This window comes from Oryx dammah, unplaced genomic scaffold (genome assembly GCF_014754425.2).
Source record: "Oryx dammah isolate SB20612 unplaced genomic scaffold, SCBI_Odam_1.1 HiC_scaffold_9, whole genome shotgun sequence".
Lineage (NCBI taxonomy): Eukaryota > Metazoa > Chordata > Mammalia > Artiodactyla > Bovidae > Oryx > Oryx dammah.
The window spans coordinates 34,478,080-34,502,975 of record NW_024070193.1 but is presented as its reverse complement, the minus strand read 5'-3'; the positions used below and the strand labels follow the sequence as shown (position 1 = coordinate 34,502,975).

The window sequence follows — 24,896 nt, the reverse complement described above, 5'->3', positions numbered from 1 at the left end:
AGGAATACCAAAGGACTATGGGAAAATAACTCAAGGAAGGCAGATGAGTTTTGGAGAGCAGAGTGGATTTAAATTGATTATTCAAATAAGGGGTTACTGGAAAGGTGACATTTAAGCAAGTATATGAAAGAGGTTAGCAATGAGTCAGCTGGATGGCTATCTAAAGGAAGAGCATTCCAGGTGGAGGGTCCAGCAAGGTGGTAAATTAGAAAAATATCAGTGAGGAAAGCAGTACAAAGGAGATGGAAAAGCCATCACAGTTGCAGAGTAAAAGCTATCATAGATATGAATCAGCCGTGGGTGTACATGTGTTCCCCATGCTGAACCCCACCCCCCCACTTCCCTCACCATCCCATCCCTCTGGGTCATCCCAGTGCACCAGTCCTGAGCATTGAATCTGGACTGCTGATCTATTTCACATATGATAATATACATTTTTCAATGCTATTCTCTCAAATCATTATACCCTCGCCTTCACCTGAACTCCCTGCTATTTCTTGTAAGTTAAGCAAACATCTTAAGTAGCCTTGTGTAATTTGAGCAAATGTCTGTGTCATGGAAGTAATGCCTGAGACAAAAATTCAGACATACAGATGCATGATATGGGAAGCTGCCAGTGATGACACAGAACTCAGGAGCAGATGGAAGAATGGGATGTCAGTAGCATCAGTTAACAGTCCAAGTGAGCTTCCAAGAGACTCCACCTCATGATCACAAAAATCCAACATTCTTCTGTCTCCTCCTCCTTTTATCCTGTCAACTTCTCTGCAGTCTCTACACACCTCTTCATTCACCTACTTAACATATTATATTTCTATTGCTAACTCACATACAATTTCCTTATTAAATAGGATATAATCCCCTTTGATCAATATTCTCCAAAAATAAAAGAAACTTTACATGGTAAAAAAACAAACAAAAAAAAAATTATCATAGAGTATGTGACTGGTGGCTCTACCTCTCACCTTTAATTTTCACCAGTGGGACATGGTGGAAATGATGCTCTGTGATGTCTGAGCATAGGTCTTAAAGGGCATGCAACTTCCACTTGGGATCACTATGCCAGAGAAAGTCCACTGCCATGTAGGAAATCTGACTACCCTCAGGCTGCTATATTGGAGAGACCATGTGGAAAGATCTCATAAGTGAGTTAGAGACGTGCCTGATGGGTCTTCAGATATTTATGTCATCCCAGTTCAGGCACCAAACCTGTAAATGAGGAAGTCTTCAAGGTATGTCTGCCCCAGCCCCGCATCAGATGGCAGTCGTAGGAGAAATGCCAAGTCAGAATAACCCAGCTGAGCCCCACTGGTCTCAGAGCTCTTGAGAGACAACAGTAAATGATTGTTGGTTTTTTAGAGCCTCTCTGCTTTGGAATTATTTGTTACGCATAAGTGGATAACTGCAATTAGTAGCCTTTTGAGTATTCTGAACAAAGGAATGATATTATTTCTGTTTTAACAGGATTTCTCTGGCTTTGTGGAGTAGGGGAAGAGAGAATAAGAGATTATTTTAATAGTACAGACAAAAATATTAGTTGCTTGGGAAGGCTCAGCTGGGAGGAGAAAGGGAAGGGAAGGGAAGGGAGAGTCGCTCAGTCATGTCCAACTCTTTGCGACCCCATGGACTGTAGCCTACCAGGCTTCTCAGTCCATGGGATTTTCCAGGCAAGAGTACTGGAGTGGGTTGCCATTTCCTTCTCTGGGAGGGGATATATGTATATTTATGGATGATTCACGTTGTTGTATGGCAGAAAACAGCACAACACTGTAAAGCAGTTATCCTGCAATTAAAAATTTAAAATATATTAGTGCCTTGGACCAGAATGGTTGCAGTGGGGGTATTGAGAAAGAGTATTTAAATGTACTTTGAAGATGTAGGCAATAACTTTACCTGAGAGATTAGATGTAGGGTATAAGATAAAGTGTTGAATAAAAATGTTTACAAAGTTCTTAAGCATCTGGCCGAATCTTAGCTCTCATTTATTGGTTGTGGGCAGAGCACGGGAGGAGCTGGCTTGAAGGTAAAATTTAGGACTCAAGTCTGGGTTTGTTAAGATGTATATGTCAATTTGACATCACAGTAGAGAAAGTAAGGAATTAGCTACATGTAAGAGCCTCATGTTCCTAGGAGACAACCTATCTGAGGAGATAAATGTGGGAGATGTTAACATATAGAAAATATTTAGCCAGGAAAATTAATGAAAGTGTAAAGGGAGAAAAGAAAGACCAAGAACTCAGACCACTTCAATTTTAAGAAGCCAGAGAGATGAATTGGTGCTAGCAAGAATGTTCAAGAGAAAAGGGCCAAAGAAGTAGAAGAAAAATTAGGAGTGATGTTCAAGGCAGCCAGGTTGGAAATAATTCTGAAACTAAGACCAGTATTCTTTATGCAGCTGAATACCTGAAATAGAGTGTAAAGGTTTAAAAGCCATTTTGCCTCTATTCATCAAACCATGACATCCATTACTGGCATGTTGAGTCCATTCTGTGTGTAAACGTCAGTAAAACTTGAGCACATATTCTCAATTGCAAGTGTAACTTCACAACCTGGTGGAGAACTGGGAATAAATTGAAACTTTTTTCTAGGCATGATACCAAACCATAATAAATGAGAGGGATGGTTAGGGCAGGATGTTTTAGCCTCTTCTCTGATTGTTGAGTGTCAGGGGACATCCACCACAATAACTCTTTGATTTTTAAGTGGGCATTTTCCTACAGGACACTGAGGCTGTATCAGTCTTACTATTCATATTAAGAGCCCAAATGATCATTAATGATACCATGTTTTCTCACATGATACATGTTGTCACAAATTTAAATATATAAGCTGAAGAAATAAGTTAGTCCAGCCATCCTATAAAATGGGCTTTTCTTTCCAGGAGGCACAATTAAGCTTCATTCTGCTGATTTTTCTCTTCTATATTTCCCATGTGTTTATTTTCATCACAATACAGATGTGACAGTCCTGTTATTTTATCCCTTAAGGATGCTGGTATTAAATATAATATAAAATCTCAAAGAAATTCACAGTAATATACACATATAACTAGTTTCATGAGTGAAGGGTTGAAATGAACTCTCCAAGGATTGTATTTGCTATTAAATGTTCCCTGTTGAAATGAACAGATAATTAATATGCCTCATGGTTAGAATGTAAAATCTGCTTCATTACCCAAAAACCTAGGGAATTAAAACCATCCTTTTCTAATTTATGAAAGATAAATTTAACTTTTAAATTCCATGTTTTACTCATTATTAAGGACTGATAATATGCACAATGTATGTGAAAGCCAATTATCTAAGAGCAATTTTAGATTCACATAAAAATTAAGATGAAAACATAGGCAGTTCTTATATGTCTCCTGCCCCATGCATGTATAGTCTCCATTATCAACTTCTTCACCAAAGTGATACATTTGTTACAGTTAATGAGCCTACCCTGACACCTTATAATCACTAAGAACCATAGCTTACCTAGAGGATTCACTCTAGGTGTTGTAGCTTCTTTGGGTTTGGGCAAGTCTGTAATGACATGTGGACCTCCCTAGTGGCTCAGTGGTAAAGAATCTGCCTGCCAATGCAGGGGATATGGATTCAATCCCCGGATGGGGAAGATCCCCTGGAGAAAAAAAAATGGCAACCCACTTCAGTATTCTTGGGAATATTGCATTAAAGAGGAGCCTGAGGGGCTGCAATCCATAGAGTCACAAAGAGTCAGACAAGACTGAACGACTTAACGGAAACAGCAAATAATGACATGTATTCATTATTATAGTATAAAGTAGAATATTTTCACCACCCTAAAAATCCACTGTGCTCTACCGGTTCATGATCTTCAGTTTTGAAGGATAATTTTGCAAGGCTAAGAATTCTAGGTAGATATTGTTTGTCTTTCCACTTTAAATATATCACTTCACTCTTACTGATTGTATAGTTGATGAGAAGTTGGATGTAATTCTTATCTTTGCCGCTGTATGAAAAGTGAAAGCATTAGTCACTCAGTCACGTCCAACTCTTTGAGATCCCATGGACTGTAGCCCACCAGGCTCCTCTGTCCATGGAATTCTCCAGGCAAGAATGCTAGAGTGGGTAGCCACTTCCTTCTCCAGGGGATCTTTCTAACCCAGGGATTAAACCCAAGTCCCCTACGTTGCAGGCAGATTGTTCCCACATGAGCCCCCAGGGAAGCTATCTACCCTCTGGCTTCTTTCAGGATTTTTTTAAGTTTGGTTTTCTGCAGTTTGAGTATAAGAGACCTAAGTGCAATTTTTTTGAGCATTTACCTTTCTTTGTGTTCTCCAAGCTTCCTGGATCTGTGGCTTGCTTGTCTGACATTGACTTGGGGAAATTCTTAGTCAATAGTACCTTAAACATCTCTTTGTTCCTTTCTCTCTTTCTTCTCCTTCCAGTATTCTTATTACATGTATGTTAAACCTTCTGTAGTAACCCCACAGTTCTTGCATAATCTGCTTTTTAATTTTCTTTCCTCTTCGTGATTCAATCTGGGTAGTTTCTATTGAGATAAACTCCGAGAGTCTTCAGCTGTGTCCATCGAAGGCATTTCCATTTCTGTTACAGTGGTTTTTGTTATCTAGCATTTCTTCTTGGTTCTTTGTTAGGATTCCATCCCTCTGTTACCACTGCCTATCTGCTTTTGCATACCTACATTATCCCTTAGACCCCCTAGCATATTCATAAGTTTTCTTTTTAATTTACAGTCTGATAATTCCAACAGCCCTGACAAATCTGAGTCTAGTTCTGATGCTTGCTCTCTCTGTCTCTTCATATTGTATGTTCTATCTTTTAGTATGCCTTGTAACATTTTCTTGATGATTGGCTCTAATGTACCAGGAAAAAGCAACTGCTATAAATACTAATGTGGTGGGGGCATGTGGGAGGAGGGGAAGGGGTCTACACTTCTGTAACTGTGGCTAAAGTTGAGTATTACCCTTTCCCCAGATTGGTTAGGCCTTGAAAACACCCCAAGACTTTAATCTCTGGTAAAAATAGGTTCTCTTAATATCCAACCAGTCCATCCTAAAGGAGATCAGTCCTGGGTGTTCATTGGAAGGACTGATGCTGAAGCTGAAACTCCAATACTTTGGCCACCTCATACAAAGAGTTGACTCATTGGAAAAGACTCTGATGCTGGGAGGGATTGAGGGCAGGAGGAGAAGGAGACGACCGAGGATGAGATGGCTGAATGGCATCACTGACTCGATGGACATGAGTTTGGGTGAACTCCGGGAGCTGGTGATGGACAGGGAAGCCTGGCGTGCTGCGATTCATGGGGTCACAAAGAGTCGGACACGACTGAAAAACTGAACTGAACTGAGAGCAGACTAGCTTGAGGAAAAAAGAAAGCTCTGAAGTGTTTCAGGATTGTTCCTTTCCCCTCCGTCTGCCAGAAGCATAAGCGATTTTTCTCTGATATTTAGTGTGAGAAGCTAGTTTAGGTCCTACAGATTAAACTCACAAACCTGCAGATGCCCCCAGTGACCAGACTCCCTGGAGCTTTGGACTCCGATTTGGCCACACAGCCTCTCCTGCAGTTTATCAGTTATAGTTTAGGTTTTCCAACCCTGGCACTAGTTCCTGTGGAGGGTTCTGCTTGTGGGTTTTTGTGATTCTCTGAATTTGACCTGTTTCTTTCTAATCTGAGAGTCAGTCATTTGCCCTGTGCCCTCCTGTCTCATGGATTTAAGAAGAGTTGTTGCTCATTCACTCCGTTCAGCTTTTTACTAGATTTTATAATGGAATGAAAATTTCTAAGCTACTTGCATGCCCACAAATAGTAGTTCTTTTTAGACCAGAGAACAGAGCCTTCTAATTAATATTTGAATAAGCATTCATATTATTACCACAAAATTCAAACAAAATTTCCTTCAGTTTATAGGTCATTTTTGTATCTTATAGTAAATGCATATATGTGTATATGTCTTGCCCACATTTCTATAATATTTCATTATATTATTGATTTGTAACTCATACACAAGATACTATTTTTTTAATATATTTTTTACATATACTACAGATATTTTTTTTAGCTACTATCCTTCAGGCTTAAACACTAGTGTAGCCTACCAGGCTCCTCTGTACATGGGATTTTTGAGGCAAGAACTTTGGGGTAGGTTGCTATTTCCTCCTCCAGGGGATCTTCCCCAACCCAAGATCAAACCAGAGTCTCTTGTTTCTCCTGCATTGACAGACAGATGCTCTGCCACTGTACCACCTGGGAAGCCCCAATATTTCTTATAATAGTACATAGTAAGTATGATGTAAAATCTCACATTTTCCCATTAGTTTAAAACATTAAAAAGATCTTCTTCACCCAATTTTGCAATTGCTTGAAACAGTATATACACACCTATACACACATATGTGTATATACATACACCTTTGTATATACAGTTGACCCTTAAAAATGTGGGGGTTAAAGGTGCTAATACCTCCCCTACAACTGAAAATCTTTGTATTACCTTTGTCTTTTTTCCTTGATATCTGAGGGGGATTGGTTCCAGGACTGGCCTTGAACACCAAAATTAGCTCAAAGCCCATAGTCAGCCCCTCTTATCTGCACTTTCACATCTGGAGCTTCAACCACAGATCATGTAGTACTGTGGTATTTACTGAAAATCTGCATTATGTGGACCGACACAGTTCAAACCTGAGTTGTTCAAGGCTCAACAACAGGCGTATATATGTGTTTGTATCTGGTTTCCATATTTGGAACTGCTTTGTGTAAGCATTGGTATGAATTGGAGAGTTCTATTTTCAAGAGCATAGTTAATTGTTCCAACACTATCGAAGGCCTATTGAACAATGCAGCTTTTCCACCACTCATTTGAAATGTTTTATTGGTCATAAACAAATCCTTATATGAGGAGCTCCTCAAGCACATGATGCTTACAGATACCTCCTTGTCTTGGCTGGTCCTCTCTCAGATACATCCAATGCCCATCTTTCCTTTTTTAAAGTATTTAATTTATTTATTTGACTGTGTCGGGTCTTAGCTGTAGCACAGACTCTCTAGCTGTGACATGAGGGCTCAGTAGTTGAGGTGCATGGGCTTAGTTCCTCTGTGGCATGTAGGATCTTAGCAAACCTGCAGCCCTTCCCCTGCAAGGTGAAATGTTAATCATTGGACCATCAGGGCAATCCCCTCATCTTTCCTTTTGGTACATGGTGTATACTTCTACTCATTCTTGAGCTTCTCAGTTGAAGTGTCATGGGTTGTGCTTGGTTTGTGCTTTCACTCCACTTGTTGTATCTTATACTGAGCAATAATCAGTTGGTATAGGTAGAATGTCTGATACACCTCTGGGTAAACTTGATCCATATACCCTATAATATGTAGCAATAGATATATTGTTTTATTTCTAGAAGGATGAAGATAAGAAACAGGTACATGTGTTGTTCAGCATGCATAAAAGCTAACTGGTTAAATTTATATCTCATCACATCATTTATATACTGGGATTTTCCCTTTACTAGAAATACTCTATTTTAATATGTGTTTGTTTTATTGAAATATATGTTTTAAAATATATATATATATTAAAGAGCATAGTTAACTGTTTCAACACTATTGAACACAATAATAATTTAACACAATTGAACATAATAATATGGTTTAGTCACTAAGTTATATCTGACTCTTGGCAACCCCATGGACTGTAGCACACCAGGCTCTTCTGTCCATAGAATTCTCCAGATAAGAATACTGCAGTGGGTAGCCATCTCCTTCTCCAGGGGATCTTCCCAACCCAGAGATCAAACCCACATCTCCTGCATTGCAAGTGGATTCTTTACCACTCAGCCACCCAAGAAGACCTATATGTGTGTGTGTGTGAGAGAGTGTGAGTTTGTTGTGTATGTGAGTTATATATCCTTCAAGAAAATTAGGGTTGCCTTTTTAGGAGTGTGGCAAAACCAAAGTCAACCTTTAGTGTTTTAAAGGTTCTGTGTTACAGGCATACAGTTTGGCACATTGCAAGCATACTGTTGTCTGTAGGAAATGGAAAAATGGTAATGACATTATATCAAGCAAAACTTGCAGCCTGGAAGGGCAGGATATATCCACGCTGCTAATTTTTCCAGTTCAGGCTTTGTCCTCTTTGTGGAAAGAATTTGAAGGGATGTCCATTGATGCCAGTGCACATCACAGAAAGTACAAATCATAAATGATCTGTTTTAAAGTCTGATATTAATTTGACACTTCATTAGTTGGAAAGTGTCTCCTCTGGTTCTAGTTAACACTTTTCCAGTTTAAATCCAGAAAACAACAGCAGAGGCATCTTTGCCAGCTAACTTGAACAGTATAACTCAGTTTGGGGGAAAGGTGATAGCTGTGGTACAGATTCATCTTTTGAGCCTCTTCATGAGGGTGGTTGCTAGTAATTGGACTACTTCTTTGTGCAAAATCTGTGGGTGAGCACCCCTACTCTGAGGAAGAAACCTGGAGTTTGCTAGCTAGTTAACAAGTGTAAAATTGTTAGTCAGTTTTCTGGGGAAGTAAATATGTGCAGTTAAGTGTGTGTGTCTATTATGCAGCCCCAGAAAAATCCACATGCCAGTTTATTTGCTTATGGTGTTTTGGAAAATGGATCCTTTAGAGAGCAAGAAAGTATAAACTTTCAACTCCACTGATTTTAATTAAGCTAACTGTAGACTGGTGAGCACTGCAAACTTCAAGAAGCTGATGAGACACTAGAGATTATACAGTAGGTACCGTGACCAATGGCTAGTCCTTAATTACCTGAAACTGACAAGACAATGACCTGTCAAATTCATGGAAATTATTTTCCATAAAACCTGAATATGGCAGTGTAATATTTATTTTTTATGTGCTCTGTTTTCTTTATTTTTTATTGAAGCATAGTTGATTTACAACATTGTGTTTATTTCAGGTGTATAGCAAAATGAATCAGTTACATATTTTTTGATGATTTTCTATTATAGATTATTACAAGAGATTGAATATAGTTTCCTGTGCTATACAGTATTTCCTTTTTCTTGTCGTTTTTATGTATAGTAGTTTGTATCTGTTAATTGCATGTTCCTAATTTATCCCCTGCTCTTTCCCCTTTGGTAACGATATATACATTCTCTTTGTGACTCTGTTACTATTTTACGCATATATTTATGTGTATCATTCTTTTAGATTCAATATACTAGTGATATTGTATTACATTTGTGTTTTTTCTGACTTAGTTCACATATATTATAAGCTCTAGATTCATCCATGTTGTTACAAATGGCAAGATTTCATTCTTTTTTATAGATGGCAGCACAGTATAAAATTAGAGAAAAAAAGAAGTCTAGACTAAAAAGAAGTTACCTGTCATTAAAAATGAATATGTGTGAAAAGACAGACATGGGAATGTTGATGATATGATATATTAAGTGAAAAAAATACAGAAAACAATATAGCCAGCATGCTTCCATCTTGGTGAAAGTTAAGTACACCAAATTTTAATCTGTTCCACTAATGCAGAAAGAATATATAGTCACTTTTTTTTCATTTCTTAATCATTAGAACACCTTATCTTGCTTGAAATGAAGCATTTACTAGTGTTTCTCTGTCTGCCCAAAGCAGAGAAACCTTGAATCTGAACAGTGCACCACTGACGTTCTTCTAAAAGTCACACAATGTTACTGTCAGAGGCTGGTCATGGAAAACTTCACACTTGGCCACTGCTACTGGGATACCTTTGATAGGTGAAACCTTGATGGGGTGGTGCCCATAAGGCACCAGGGACAGAGTCTATTTTAGATCACGTTCTCATGATCTGTTTTTCTTCCATAGCACATCATAATAGAGCTGATAAGATGGGGGTTAGAGGATTTTTATCTAGAGAACTCTACTAACCAAGCCTCCACAAATTTAAGTATCCTGAGCTGATCCCAAGTCACCAGGCTAAAGACCCTGGATTGCTTTAATATGTATCCTTCATTCCACATCCAAGGAGTAGTGGTTAATGTTTTATTCCATTTTTTCTTCTGTCTCCAACAGGCTAGATTTCTACCTATATTGACTACTTTTTGCTTTTCAGTCAGGTAGATCTAATTCCAGGATAATGAATAGTCAACAGTCTTAATTATATGTACTAGAGATGGCAAACTTTCACATCCAGAAGATGTACCTTTCTATACTCATATGAAAATATGCTTAAAAATACCAAGCTACTGATTCTAATTAATTTTTTATTCTAATGTTTATTGATTCCTATCATTTTTCTAGTTCATTAGCATATGCATGCATTATCTGTCATCTGTCATAATGAGTGCTTGCAGTTATAAGAAGATGGCCATTTTTATGTCCTCTATATCAAATATTTTCATTGATCAGCTTCTATGAAGAAACTTCTACATCTAATATGGAAGCCTTGAAAACACACAAAGGTGGCAATTGGTAATGAGAAAGATTGTCAGTGAGAAACACACAGATTCTGAAACAAAAGTTTGTTGTTGTTCAGCTGCTAAGTCATGTCCGACTCTTTGCAACCCCATGAACCGCAGCACACCAGGATTCCTTGTCCTTTACTATCTCCCAGAGTTTGCTTAAACATATGTCTATTGAGTTGGAGATGCCATCCAACCATCTCATCCTCTTTCACCCCCTTCTCCTCCTGCCCTCAATCTTTCCCAGCATCAGGGTCTTTTCCAGTCAGTCAACTCTACCCATCAGGTGGCCAAATCTTGGAGCTTCAGCATCAGTCCTTCCAATGAATATTCAGGGTTGATCTCCTTTACAATTGACTGATTTTATATCCTTGCAGTCTGAGGGACTCTCAAGAATCTTTTCCAGCACCACAATTTGAAAGCCTCATTTCTTCGATGCTAAGCCTTCTTAATGGTCCATCTCTCACATCTGTACATGACTACTGGAAAAACCATAGCTTCGACTACACGGACCTTTTTGGCAAAGTTTTCCCTCCAGGGAGCAAGAGTCTTTTAATTTTGTGGCTGCAGTCACCATCTGCAGTGATTTGGAGCCCAAGAAAATAAAATCTGTCACTGCTTCCACTTTTCCTCCTCCTATTTGCCATGAAGTGACGGGGCCAGAGGCCAGGATATTAGCTTTTTTGAATGTTGATTTTTAAGCCAGTTTTCACTCTCCTCTTTCACCCTCATTAAGAGGCTCTTTGGTTCCTCTTTGCTTTCTGCCATTAGAATGGTTATCATCTGCATATTGAGGTTGTTGATATTTCTCCTGGCAATCTTAATTCCAGGTTGTGATTCATCCAGTTTGCATGATGTGCTCTGCATAGAAGTTAAACAGGGTGACAATATACAACCTTGTCATACTCCTTTCCCAATTTTGAACCAGTCCATTTTTCCATGTCCTGTACTGTGGCTTCTTGAAAGTTGCAGTTTACTAAACATTCCCCTTTGTCCATCTGTTTCTTCAGATTTGCAAAAGTTAAAAGTAAAGTCCCTCTGGGACTTCTCAGGTGACCCAGTGGCTAAGACTCCATACTCCCAATGCAGAGGACCCAGGTTCAAATCCTGGTCAGGGAACTAGATCCCACATGCTACAACTAAGATCTGGTGCAGCCAAATACAGAAAAATAAATTTCAAAAAATTAAAAAATGCAAAGTCCCTATGCATGAACTCTCAAACAAGTTTCTCTTAACATACACCTCAAGACAGTGAGAATGGAGATAATCATGTAAAACTCTTCAAAATACTTTTCTCTGAAGTGTATCTAGGCATTTGAAGATCAAAAATATCTTTAGCTTCAATTATCCATAAAATGGCTTTCATTGCAGGCTCAAACTTGGTTTGTTTTGTCCATAACAGAAATTCCCTCTCAAACTGAATATAATAAAAAGCAGACAGGATATCATTTAAACATACTTTCTATTTTACTTCAGTACCTGAATCTCCAGGGCAATGATCATGAGAGTTTGGGAGCCTTTGTTCCCCCCTTTTTTTTTCTCTTTAACACTAAACATCCTGGACATTCAGTAGCAGAGGTACCTGGGGAATAGAGAAGTAGCAATTGATCGGTAAAGAATCTGCCTGCACTGCAGGAGACTTGGGTTCAATCCCTGGGTTGGGAACATCCTCTGGAGGAGGGCATGGCAACCCACTTCAGTATTCTTGCCTGGAGAATCCCCATGGACAGAGGAGCCTGGTGAGCTACGGTCCATAGGGTTGCAAAGAGTTGGACACGACAGAGTGACTAAGCACGCACGCATGCAATTGATAAAATTAGTTATAAAGTTAATCCCATGTGATACTTCTTACCAAGACAGACAGTCCCATCGCACATAAAGCACCTTAATATTTGACTCTTGGCTACACAGGAAAATAATGCACACAGTAAATTAGAGCACATTCGCTTAAATGTGTCATGAACATTCATCTTATTTATAGATTCATCCTAATGAAAGAGGTGAATCTGGACTTCCCAGAAAAGAAAGGAAGGGAAGAAGGAAAAATGAAAGAAAGGAAAGGCAGAAGGAAATTTTTTAAAAAACATCCATACCATCCTGGTTATGAGTGTCCTGAAGTCCATCTTTCATTTCCAGAAAGTCACCAAACTTATGTTCGATAAATGTAAACGAATTTTTTTATCCTGTCATTTTAAATGCTTTGGGAAATGCTCTTAGTTTATTTCTTTTTTTCTGATGTTGCTCCTATCTTTCACGCTTTGCTTATCTTTTGGAACTGTCTGTCCTACTTGAGCTCTGCCAAGAAGATATTTTGCAAGGACATCTTCTGCTCCCAGGTATAAAAATGACTCAAACACCACTATTATTTTTGTCCTTCAGGAAAAAAACTTCTGTGAGAATCCTGATTGCATTTTCTTTCATAAGATTCCCTCTCATTTATTGACTGAAAGGTTTGGGTCAAATCAGCCACATGTACTCTCTGTAGTTTATCAGCAGAAGGATTCTCTGAAAGATTAAATTGCATAGGACTGACTTCTAAAGTGAAGTAGAAGAAAAAATAAATCACCTAGTAAAAATGCTAAAACTGTGATTTTCTTGGGAAATGTTGTAAAATTTTAGCAAATTAAATATATTACATTTAAACCCATTTGTACTTTGCACTGGATTGTTTATTGATGCTTGAAAGAACTGTCATTTGTGCGTAGAGATAAGCAAATTGAAGCACTGTAATTACCCATAAATGTGTTTTGTGTTTCCTGGAATTTTAAAGTAGTCAAAAAATATCAGTGAAATCAAGCATGGGGAAAATATTGCATTATTAATAGTGTATTTAAAAGTAAATAAGATCTCAAATGTCTTTATAAATCATTTTTAGTCAACATAATCCTTCAAGCATCAATTCACTGTATTTTTAAATGCACATTTATTATCTCTCTATGTGGTTTTCCCCATCTTTCATTTTTCTTGTCTGCATTTCTGTTTGGGGAAGAATGTAAAATGTAGAAGCAAGCTCTCAGAAATACATGTCTCCTCTCCCTTAAAGTCCAAATTTATGGTTAAATAATGATTTGAAAATTCTAATTGCTCTCTCATTAGCCTCTCTGACTCCAGTTTCTTCTAATCTCAATGGTTAAGAAAAATATACACCATCTTCTTGCATCTCCTGACACCAGACCCTAGTTGGTTTCCTGAATAGGGCCTCAACCTTTCAGCCCCCCATGACACCCACTTCATTTACGTTCTTATCACCATCCTCACCCATGCCTCCTTAGATTATTTCAGTAGCCTTTTAACTTCATGTTCTATGCTTCATCTCTTTCTTTACCATCATAACAATAGCTGTTTTATTTCACATTGGGCTTTTCCAGGTGGCACTACTGGTAAAGAACCCGTCTGCCGATGCAGGAAACATAAGAGACATGAGTTTGATCCCTGGCTTGGGAAGGTTGATCCCCTGGAGGAGGATATGGCAACCCACTCCAGTATTCTTGCCTGGGAAATCCCATGGAGAGAGGAGCTGGGTGTGCTACATAGGGTCACAAAAGAATGGGACATGGCTGAGCACCTGAGAGTGTTATGAACCAGGTCCAGTGCTAAGATTTTACAGAATGCATTTAAAATGTGTAGCTAGCAAGCATGGGCACAGATAATAGTATCCAGCTTTTCATGTGACCAAACTGAAAGTAGCTTCAGTTCAGTTCAGTAGCTCAGTCGTGTCCGACTCTTCGCGACCCCATGAATCGCAGCACTCCAGGCCTCCCTGTCCATCACCAACTCCCGGAGTTCACCCAAGCTCATGTCCAAAAGTAGCTTAGGGTTTACTTTTAAGTTAAGGCTCTGGTGCAGATTCAGTTCTGTCTGAATCAAACTCTTAAATGCCACTATGTCCCCCTCCCTCTCCATTTTTATAAACTATGAATTTGATATATTTCATTATCTTATGAAAAACTCTTTAGTGGATCCCAAAAAGGGTTGGTATAAGTATGAATCCCTTAATATGATATCAGTATCTTTAATTATCTAATTTCTGATTCCTACATTTCTAGCCTAGTCTGTCTTCAGCCATTTTCCCAGTTGTTCCGTATATTTCTGGTTAATCAGGAACATGAGCTCAGTTTGTAGATCCCACCTAGAGCAGACTCTCTGCTTTTGCCTGTGCTGGCCTCTCTGCCTGGAAACCATTAACCTTTGTGTTCCTATCCGATACCCTCAGCTCTGAAAACCTGTCTCGCTTCCAGGGAGAATTGGTTCCTCCCTCCTCTGAGACCATTCACACCTTCAAGCCATAAAACGAGGAATAAAACTGCCATATGACCACCCAGCAATCCCACTGCTGGGCATATACCCTAAGGAAACCATAAGTGAACGAGACACATGTACACACGTGTTCATTGCAGCACTATTTACAAAATCTAGAACATGGCCTTCCCTGGTGGCCCAGTCAGTAAACACTCCGCCTACAATGCAAGAGACCAAGATTCGATCCCTCTGGTGGGAAGATCCTCTGGAGAAGGAAATGGCAGTCCACTCCACTAATTTTGCCTGGGAAATCCCATGGACAGAGGAGCCTGGCAGACTATAGTCCATGGGGTGGGAAAGAGTCAAACACGCCTTAGCAACTAAACCACCATCAGGACATGGAAGAAACTTAGACATCATTGGCAGATGATGAGGAAGTTATTGTACATATATATAACGAAAGTACTCAGCTATAAAAAGGAACACAATTGAGTCAGTTGTAATGAATTGGTATAGTAGTTGGTGTAAGTTGGTATAAGTTGGTATAAATGCATTCTAATGAGGTGGATGAACCTAGAGCCCATTATACAGATGAAATAAGTCTGAAAGAGAAGGACAAATATTGTATGTTAATGCATATATATGGAATTTAGAAAGATGGTACTGACAATCTTATATACAGGGCAGCAAAAGAGTTCAGTTCAGTCGCTCAGTCATGTCTGACTCTGCAACCCCGGGGACCGCAGAATGCCAGGCCTCCCTGTCCATCACCAACTCCTGGAGTTTACCCAAATTCATGGCCATTGAGTTGGTGATGCCATCCAACCATCTTATCCTCTGTAATCCCCTTCTCATCCTGCCTTCAATCTTTCCCAACATCAGGGTTTTTCCAATGAGTCAGCTCTTTGCATCAGGCAGCCAAAGTACTGGAGTTTCAGCTTCAACATCAGTCCTTCCAATGAACACTCAGGACTGATCTCCTTTAGGGTGGACTGGTTGGATCTCCTTACAGTCCAAGGGACTCTCAAGAGTCTTCTCCAATATGACAGTTCAAAAGCATCAATTCTTTGGTGCTCAGCTTTCATTATAGTCCAACTCTCACATCCATACATGACTACCGGAAAAACCATAGCCTTGACTAGATGGACCTTTGTTGGCAAAGTAATGTCTCCGCTTTTTAATATGCTGTCTAGGTTGTTCATAATTTTCCTTCCAAGGAGCAAGTGTCTTTTAATTTCATGGTTGCAGTCACCATCTGCAGTGATTTTGGAGCCCCAAAAAATAAAGTCAGCCAGTGTTGCCACTGTTTCCCCATCTATTTGCCATGAAGTGATGGGACCAGATGCCATGATCTTAGTTTTCTGAATGTTGAGCCTTAAGCCAACTTTTTCACTCTCCTCTTTCACTTTCATCAAGAGGCTCTTTAGTTCTTCTCGGCTTTCTGCCATAAGGGTGGTGTCATCTGCATATCTGAGGTTATTGATATTTCTCCCTGCAATCTTGATTCCAGCTTGTGCTTCATCCAGCCCAGCATTTCTCATGATGTACTCTGCATATAAGTTAAACAAGCAGGATGACAATATACAGCCTTGACGTACTCCTTTTCCTATTTGGAACCAGTCTATTGTTCCATATTCAGTTCTAACTGTTGCTTCCTGACCTGCATACATAGGAGACACAGATATAAATAACAGATTTTTGAACACAGTGGGGAAAAGAGAGGGTGGGATGATTTGAGAGAATAGCATTGAAACATACACATAACCACATGTGAAACAGACAGGCAATGAGGGAACCCACAGTCGGTGAGAGGGATGGGGAGAGGAGGGAGGTAAGACAGGGGTTCAGGTAGGAGGGCTCATATGTATGCTTATAGCAAACTTATGTTAATATATGGCAGAGGACAGCACAATATTGTAAAGCAATTATCCTCTAATTAAAATAAATTTTTTAAAAGGTGATAGCAAAAAAAAAGAAGAAATGATCTCAAGGAAAGATCCTGGGTGTTTTCTGTCTTTGTTATCTAGGATCTAGTATTGTGCTTTGCTTATGCTGGGATTAAATATACATTGTTTAAATCAAAGGTAAGCACCTTTACTTCACACAGGAATTTTTGAATCATTCACTCCGTGAATAGCCCCTGGTCTCTTTTCTCTTTTTGGAGAGAAGGTAGAAAACTCTACCTTCCAGAATGATTTGATCTATATAACCAGTTCATTGATTCAAAGCGTTTGGACTGGCTTCATGCAAGAAGAGACATCATGCAAGTTTTCCTTTATGGAACTATGCCAAGAGCTAAGTACTAGGTTATTGACTCCTCTGTTTCAAAGCCACCCTTGACTTATTTCCAAGATTATTTTTTCCCAGTTACACTATTCTTTCTGTGCATTCCCTGCCCTTGGCCATGTTTAAAATTGAATTGCTTATGTCTCCTCCCTTGACTTCTCTTTTAAACCTATTATGATTTAGTTCATTTTTTCTTAGCTCCTTATTTGAAAATTTCTGGCTGTAACACTTTCTTATAACTCCTATTGCTATCCCAGGTTTTTGCTTAAGCTCAGTGGTGCACTAATAAGGCTGGGCAGAGTTTCAACAGCATTTAATCTTACATTTTTAATTATTCCTCACATTTTGCTGTCTTGACACGTTTACTGTAATAAAGGAAATCATTAATTCACTTAGAAATATGTGTGTGAAAACTATATTTTTCCTTTTGATTAATTTCCATATTCATCATTACTTTGCTGTTAATTTACTATGCATTCACAAGAATGAGGGGGAAGAGCACAAGTTTTTCCTTTTTGTTCAGAAAGAACTGTCTCAGAAATCAAATGGAGCTGAAAATTAATTTGCATTTTGGCTGGCAAATGGGAAGAGAATACTTCTTCTTAAAGATGTGTGTTGGTCCCATCCTCATTTTTCTTCTAAATCTAAATATACAGCACACCCTTCTCTGATTTCCTCTATAAAAATACCATAAAGTGGGTGGCTTATCAGCAACAGAAATTAGTTTCTCATGGTTCTGGGGCCTAGGAAGTCCAAGATCAAGGCACTAGCAGCACATTCAGTGTCTGGTGAGAAACCGTGGCCTGGTTGGTAAATTGAATCTTCTCACTTCATCCTCACATTACAGAAGGAGAAAGGGAACTCTCTGGGGTCTCATTTTTAAGGACACAGATCTCATTCAGGAGGGCTCTACTTTTATAACCTAATCATCTCCCAAAGGACCCACCTCCTAAAACCATCATGTTGGAGATGTGGTTTCAACACGTGAATTTCAGGGGGACAAATATTCAGTCTATAGGATTTCTACCTTCATATCAGTTTCTAAACTACTTTCTCATCCTTTATGAAAAGAAAAGAAAGCTGATTTCCCTTTGGATAAAGGAAGACAATATAGTCAATATAGACAGTATCATCAATATAGATAGTATACTCAAGGCTGTGGTCTTCCCACTGCTATGTATGGTTGTGAGCAGAAGACTGTAAAGAAAGCAAAGCACTGAAAAATTGATGCCTTCAAACTGTGGTGCTGGAGAGGACTCCTAAGAGTCCCTTGGACGGCACGGAGATCAAACTAGTCATCATAAGGGAAATCAACCCTGAATACTCCTTGAAAGGATTGATGATGCAGTTGAAATGCCAGTGTTTTGGTCATCTGATGTGAACAAGTGATTCGCTGGAAAAGCCCATTGTGCTGGGAAAGATTGAGGGTAGAGGATAGGGCGTCAGAGGATGAGATGCCTGGATGGCATCACGGATGCAGTAGCCATGAACTTGGGCAAACTTTGGAAGATGGTGAGGGACAGGGAGGCCTGGCGTGCTGCAGTCTGTGGGTCACAAAGAGTCAGACGTGACTGGGCAACTGAACAACAACCACAACAAAGGAAGACAATGATCAAAAATAAACTTACAAAGCAAGCTTTAACTTAAACCGCATTTGAATGATCCCTCTGTCAGAAAACAAGAACCATGCTTGGGTGGGGAGGTCAAATATCTTATCCAGAGTTAGCAGCAAAGGATGGAGTCCTGGAATAAAGGGAAAATACCAAATTTACAGTTATGAAATGAGAACCAAAGTATGAAGCCAGAAAATAGCTAAAATTTACAGATGAGTATATATGCCACATACTCTTCTTAGACCTTTTTTTATTATTATTTTACTTTACAATACCGTATTGGTTTTGCCATACATCAACATGAATCTGCCACAGGTGTACATGAGTTCCCAATCCTGAACCCCCCTCCCACCTCCCTCCCCATACCATCTCTCTGGACATTTTTAAATCCATAAAAAGTCCTCACAATAACACAGAGAGGATTTCTACTATGTACATTTTACAGAGGAGAAAATTGAGGTTTGCAAAAGTTAAATAAGTACGCCTAGTTTGTTATTAATAAGTGGAAGGACTTGCAGTTTGAACTCAGGCAAACTAAACTCTAGAGCCCACATTATTAACTTCAACATAATCCTGCTGTTTACCAAATAAAACCTGGGCAATTCATGTTGTTTCTCTGACTCCAGATTTTACTTTTAAAATACCCCTTCTGTGTCTGAACTTACAGTGCAAGAGTGGAGGGTAGAGGACTATAATGGCTTTGCAAATGGCCATTGTCTTGGTTTCCTTCTGGGTTTGAATTCTGGGTTTTCCCTGTATGGCAAGTTACCATAGATGGTCATACATCCATTTGTTCATCTCTAAAGGGGCATAAGAACAGAGGATGCAAAGGATTTGGAGGGAAGGTGAATAAGAGGTGATGTGTGTATAAATAACTCAGCACAGTACCTGGGACATATTCAGCTCTCAATAAATGATTCTTAACCCAAAGCATCCTTTACAGTAACACTTACTGGAGGAGGAGAATAAAAACATATGTCAGAGTTGTAGAGAATGTAACCCCCAAACAAAATTTTCTTGTTTTATTTTACACATCCATGTAGACTTTGCATTCTGTTCTATTATATACATGTGTATATGTAGGGATGGGGGAGCCTGGTGGGCTGCCGTCTCTGGGGTTGCACAGAGTCGGACACGACTGAAGCAACTTAGCAGCAGCAGCATGTATATGTGTACACATGTGTATATATATGCATACATATGTGCACATATCCTATATACATGTGTGTGTGTGTGTATGCAGGATGGCATCACCGATGCAATGAGCATGAACTTGGGCAAACTCCTGGAGACAGTGAGGGACAGGGAGGCTTGGCGTGCCGCAGTCCATGGGGTCACAAAGAGTCAGACATGACTTGGGTGACTTAACAACAACAATAATATGTGTGTGTGTGTGCACACGCGCGCATGTGCATATATAGCTCATGTTAAAAACATGTTTGCTACTACTTATTTCCAGGACTTAATGTTTTAAGTGTGCTACCTATGTCCTTGGCTAATGCTCAAGATTGTGTGCCAGTGAATCTATATCCATTTTGAAACCTTGGGTTGTAACATAAAGCCAGATGCAACAGAATCGTAATAATTTGCTCATAAATAGATGTAAGAAAGACTTTGAAGGCAGCAAAAACTTTGGTAGCATTTAGTTTGCTTTTCCTGTGTCATGGGAACAGATGGTGTCACACACAAATCGCCTGTACCTCTTTAGTGAAAGTTGCTCAGTCTTGTCCAACCCTTTGCGACCCCATGGACTGCATGGAATTCTCCAGGCCAGAATACTGGAGTGGGTAGCCTTTCCCTTCTCCAGGGGATCTTCCCAAGCCAGGGATCAAACCCACGTCTCCCGTGTTGCAGGCAGATTCTCTACCAGCTGAGCGACAAGGAAAGCCCAAGAACACTGGAGTGGTGCCTCTTCAAATGTTGCATAATAATTCACAGCTGCTTGGCTGGTAAGCTTTGCTCCCACTGCCTCCCCTGTCCATCTGTTCTGGGGCAGTGACTCACTGGCACTGCATTGCCTCCAGGTGGCGCTGACCATGGTGCTTGGCTTTCATTTCCCATCCATGTGATTAGATCTAAGCTAGTCTCTCATGCCCTATTCTGCTTTCCTCCATACTCCGTCTCCAAAGAGCAACTCTTCTCCCCACCCCACGCCCCCCAAAAGTTCTTGTAACAGAATTCTCAATTTCAGCTCTACTTCGAAGGGAAGTAAACTTAAAACTTAGAGATTTAGTATTCAAACAGAATGTTGTGAACTCCACAAGAAAGACAAAACAGAGTTTAAACATTTTAAAGCAGAATGATTTAAATGCTCAGATTTTTTTTTTATATTATTTATCTCAGTGTTTCAAAATGTAGTACTGTAGTGCTGGGGGAGTTAAATGGTTCTGAGTGACAAATTGGTTAATTACTGTAGTTTTGTGTTTATGTTAATATCAGTTAGTAAAAATATATGTGTCTGTGTTTATGATTGCTTAGAAAATCTTGGAAGTTATATTTAAATTTGATTTTAAAAACATTAATTATAGATACTAATTGGATATGGCAAATATATCAAATGTGTAAGTTGGTGGGTAAAATGTTAGGAAACACTTATCCCCCAAGTTCTTCTGTCTGTAGCCATCTATCATCTAAATAAATAGAATCTATTTTTTTTATCTTGAGTAAATGAAATTTACTGAGTTTTTGGGGGGGTTGCCCTGTGACAGTGCTGTCCAGCATGGTGACATCTGGCAAAAGATTATAGTAATTTCTAAGTGATGGCCAAATGTTAGATGGTTGGCAAAGTCTTGGTAACCAGCTTCTGTCATGAAGACTTCCTCTATAATTTGGAATGACTTGTAGTGCACTACACCTTTCCCACAATGCAAGTGTGTATTTTCCCATCATCTCATTTTAGACATGATCCATTGGGGGAAAAATTCACCATCAGATTTCAGGGGTTAGGATAAGATCTTTAATTATTTGAATAAGGTACACATGCTAGGGACTCTTGTCTCTTTGAATCCAGCAGATTTCTGCACTGAATTGTTAATATTTGTGAGTTTTGTAGAAAGAGAGTCTATGGATGATAGTAGATTCTAAGAATTTTCCTATTTCCCACAAGGTCAAGAACTACTAGAAAACATAGAAAACTTGTGAAATAGAAGATTTAGAGAGAGTGGAAATAATTACATTGTTATCTGTAAAGTATATAATCTTAAAAATCAAATAGATTTTAGGTTAATCATAATTTTTTATTGGTAATTCTGACTTTTTAAACCAATATCTAGCAAGCACATCTCTCTTAACAGTAGCATTTGTTCAGTATCTTCTAAACCATGACTGTTTTTTAATATGATGATAAATATGTTTAACATAAAATTTATCATGTTAGCCATTTTAAGTGTTTAGTGGAATTAAGTAGAGTTCCACTGTTGGACAGCCGTCACCAGTATTCATTTCCAGAATGTTTTCATTATCCCAAACTAAAACTCTGTACCCATTCAATAATGATTCCCCATTTCAGCCTTCCCATTCCAGCCCTGTTAATCTCTATTCTCCTTTCTGCCTCTAAGAATTTGATGATTCTAGCTCCTTCATGTCAGTGGATTCATACAGCATCAATCCTTTTGTGTCTAGCTAAACCATGATAATGTCAATTCTGTTATACTCAGTAGGGTTCATGATGACAAGAATTGTTTTTACTAAGTATTTTCTATTTGACTTTAGCATCCAGATATAGGTAATGGTTTCCAAATATATATATATAGATATAGAAAACAAACTAGTGGTTACCAAGAGAAACAGGGAAAGAGGAAGAGGCAAATTAGGAGCATGAGACTGAGATACGAGCTAATACATATAAAACATGTAAGAAACAGGATATGTTCACCTGAAACTAACATAATGTTGTAAATCAACTATACTTCAATGAAAATAAATTAAAATTTTTGAAAGGAAAAAAGGGACAGCTATCCTGCTGTGGAATAGATTTATTTGTTACAGGAACAAATTTTAAGTCCTTGGTAATAGTAATTTTTATTATTTCCTTATGTACTAAAGTGAAGTGAAGTCACTCAGTCGTGTCCAACTCTTTGCGACCCCATGGACTGCAGCCCACCAGGCTCCTCCGTCCATGGGATTCTCCAGGCAAGAATACCAGAGTGGGTTACCATTTCCTTCTCCAAGGGGTCTTCCCAACCCAGGGATCGAACCCAGGTCTCCCACATTGCAGGCAGATGCTTTAACCTCTGAGCCACCAGGGACAGTAAACAATCCATGAGTTAAAAACCATCTAAAAAAACAGCATCCACATAATATAGTTTATAAGTTTTTGAATTCATATTGTCTCTTGTGAGTTGTGGAAATTCAAAAGCAGTATGGCATAGAGATGGAGACACGTGTCATTCTTGCAAAGATTCAGTTATCTCATGTTAAAGATGAGGAATATAATCTAATGCAGAAGTGGGTATGAGTCTTAGGTGAGGTCATACCTCCATCTACTCAATAAGTATTTATTATATGCTTATTATAAGCCAGACAATGCATTTAGTGCTGACTGGGCTGTGATGAATAATACAGAAAAAGCACCTGCCTTCATGGAGTTTATAGTTCCTGGCACACGTACATGCTCAAAAGTATTAGTTGCAATTATTAACATTACTCAGTATTTGATCCTGAGTTAGATGAAAAAAAAAAAAACTACTCTATCATATCTAGCCAATTGTTAACAAATTTCAGGCATTTTATCCAATCCTAAATATTCGACACAAGTAAGAATGCTAAGCATTTTCTAAAAGTTGATAATTGCCTTATTAACCAGACAAGAACTTCCTAGACTGGCAAATATTGCTGAGTTGACAATATTGAGTGATAAGATGGTAAAAGAGCATCAGCATGAATCCCTATATTGAAGGGTTATGAAAAAATGTAATTTGGAGATATTTGAGTGACCCAGAGAAGCTACATTTCACTTAGAAGTGTTGAAAATGCTTTGACAAATCGGTTTATATCTGAGAACTTGAATGAGTCTAAGACGGTCCTCATCTTCTAGAAAAGAACAAATGTGAAATAAGACTGCTATTATTTCTTTAGGTCTTACTGAGATTATTTTTTGCAAGAGGATGTGAATATGTGAGTTTTCTATAATAACATCATACCTTGTGTTGGATCACTAGGTAGTTATGGGATAATCTAGGGCTCAGGGAGAGATTTTTATGACAAGCTTTATAATAGACTTTCAGTGTTTTTCAAGAAGAAAATCCCACTGAGGATAGAAGGTTTATATTTTTCTCTGGCTATAACACATCTCCATAAAGATGATATTCTGCTGATATTTGAGATTCATGTTTTCTGCACAAAAACTTTAAGTGTTTTGTTCTGTGTGACAGTGAAACTGTCTAGGTATTCTAAGGCAAGGAGGGAAATGGCATTTAAGTAATATTTACAGAAATAGGTAAGGCCTAGGAGAGATAAAGTAAACTGATAATTACTGCCCAATGTTTCGTCTTTTCCCTTGAATCTCTTCAGTTTTAAGTGATTTGGGCCCTGTTAACAAAATGATTTTTCTTTATATTTCATCAACTTCTGATTTGAATTAAAAACATTTTTAGACAATCAATGGGTTATTTAAAATCCACAAAGCCAATTCTTTGTGAAGAAACTATTGTTTGTTCCTTGCCACCCATAGTCCATTCTTCTGTGATGGTTACTATGTTGACTTGGCTAGGGCATGGTACCCAGCTATTTGGTCAAATCACTGGTCTGAAGGTTATTGTAAAGGAATTTTTTCCTAGATGACATTAACATTTTAATCAGCAGCAGATTACTTTCCATATATGTGAATGGGCCTCATCCAGTCAGTTGAAGGACTTAATAGACAAAAAAAAAAAAAAAACCATCTCCCCAGAGAAAGAGGGCATTCCACCAGCAGACTGCCTTTGGACTGTAGCAGTAACATTAACTCTTCCCTGGGTGTCAATCCTATCCACTAACTCACCCTGCAGATTGTGGACTGTGAGCTCTCACAATCACAAGTCAGTTCCTTAAAATACATCTTTCTCTTCTATATATCCATATATCTTACTGTTTTTGCTTTTCCAGAGGACACTGACTAACACACCCTGTATGTATGAATCATTCTTTTTTAATATTTGTTTTTATTTATTTATTGTGGCACACCAGATCTTTAGATGCAGCATGCAAAACATTTTAGTGTGGCATGTGGGATCTTCTAGTTGTGGCCCACGTGTGAATCTTTCTTGAATCAGACATTTCTACCTAGGCATTCTCCTTGGACAATTGATTGGGAAGTCTTTTTGCCAGGTCTGTATGAGACAGAGTTCAAGTATATTTGGGAGCCTGGTTATGA

The 24,896-nt window shown here is 38.7% G+C and overlaps 1 long non-coding RNA gene across 1 annotated transcript in view; it reads left to right on the top strand.

The window, feature by feature from the left end:
- Positions 1-24,896, top strand: part of LOC120867932 — a 383,141-nt gene that overhangs the window by 166,958 nt on the left and 191,287 nt on the right. The window contains exon 4 of the long non-coding RNA XR_005722077.1: positions 9,311-9,337. This is a non-coding gene — a long non-coding RNA (uncharacterized LOC120867932). The remainder of the gene's footprint in view (positions 1-9,310; positions 9,338-24,896) is intronic.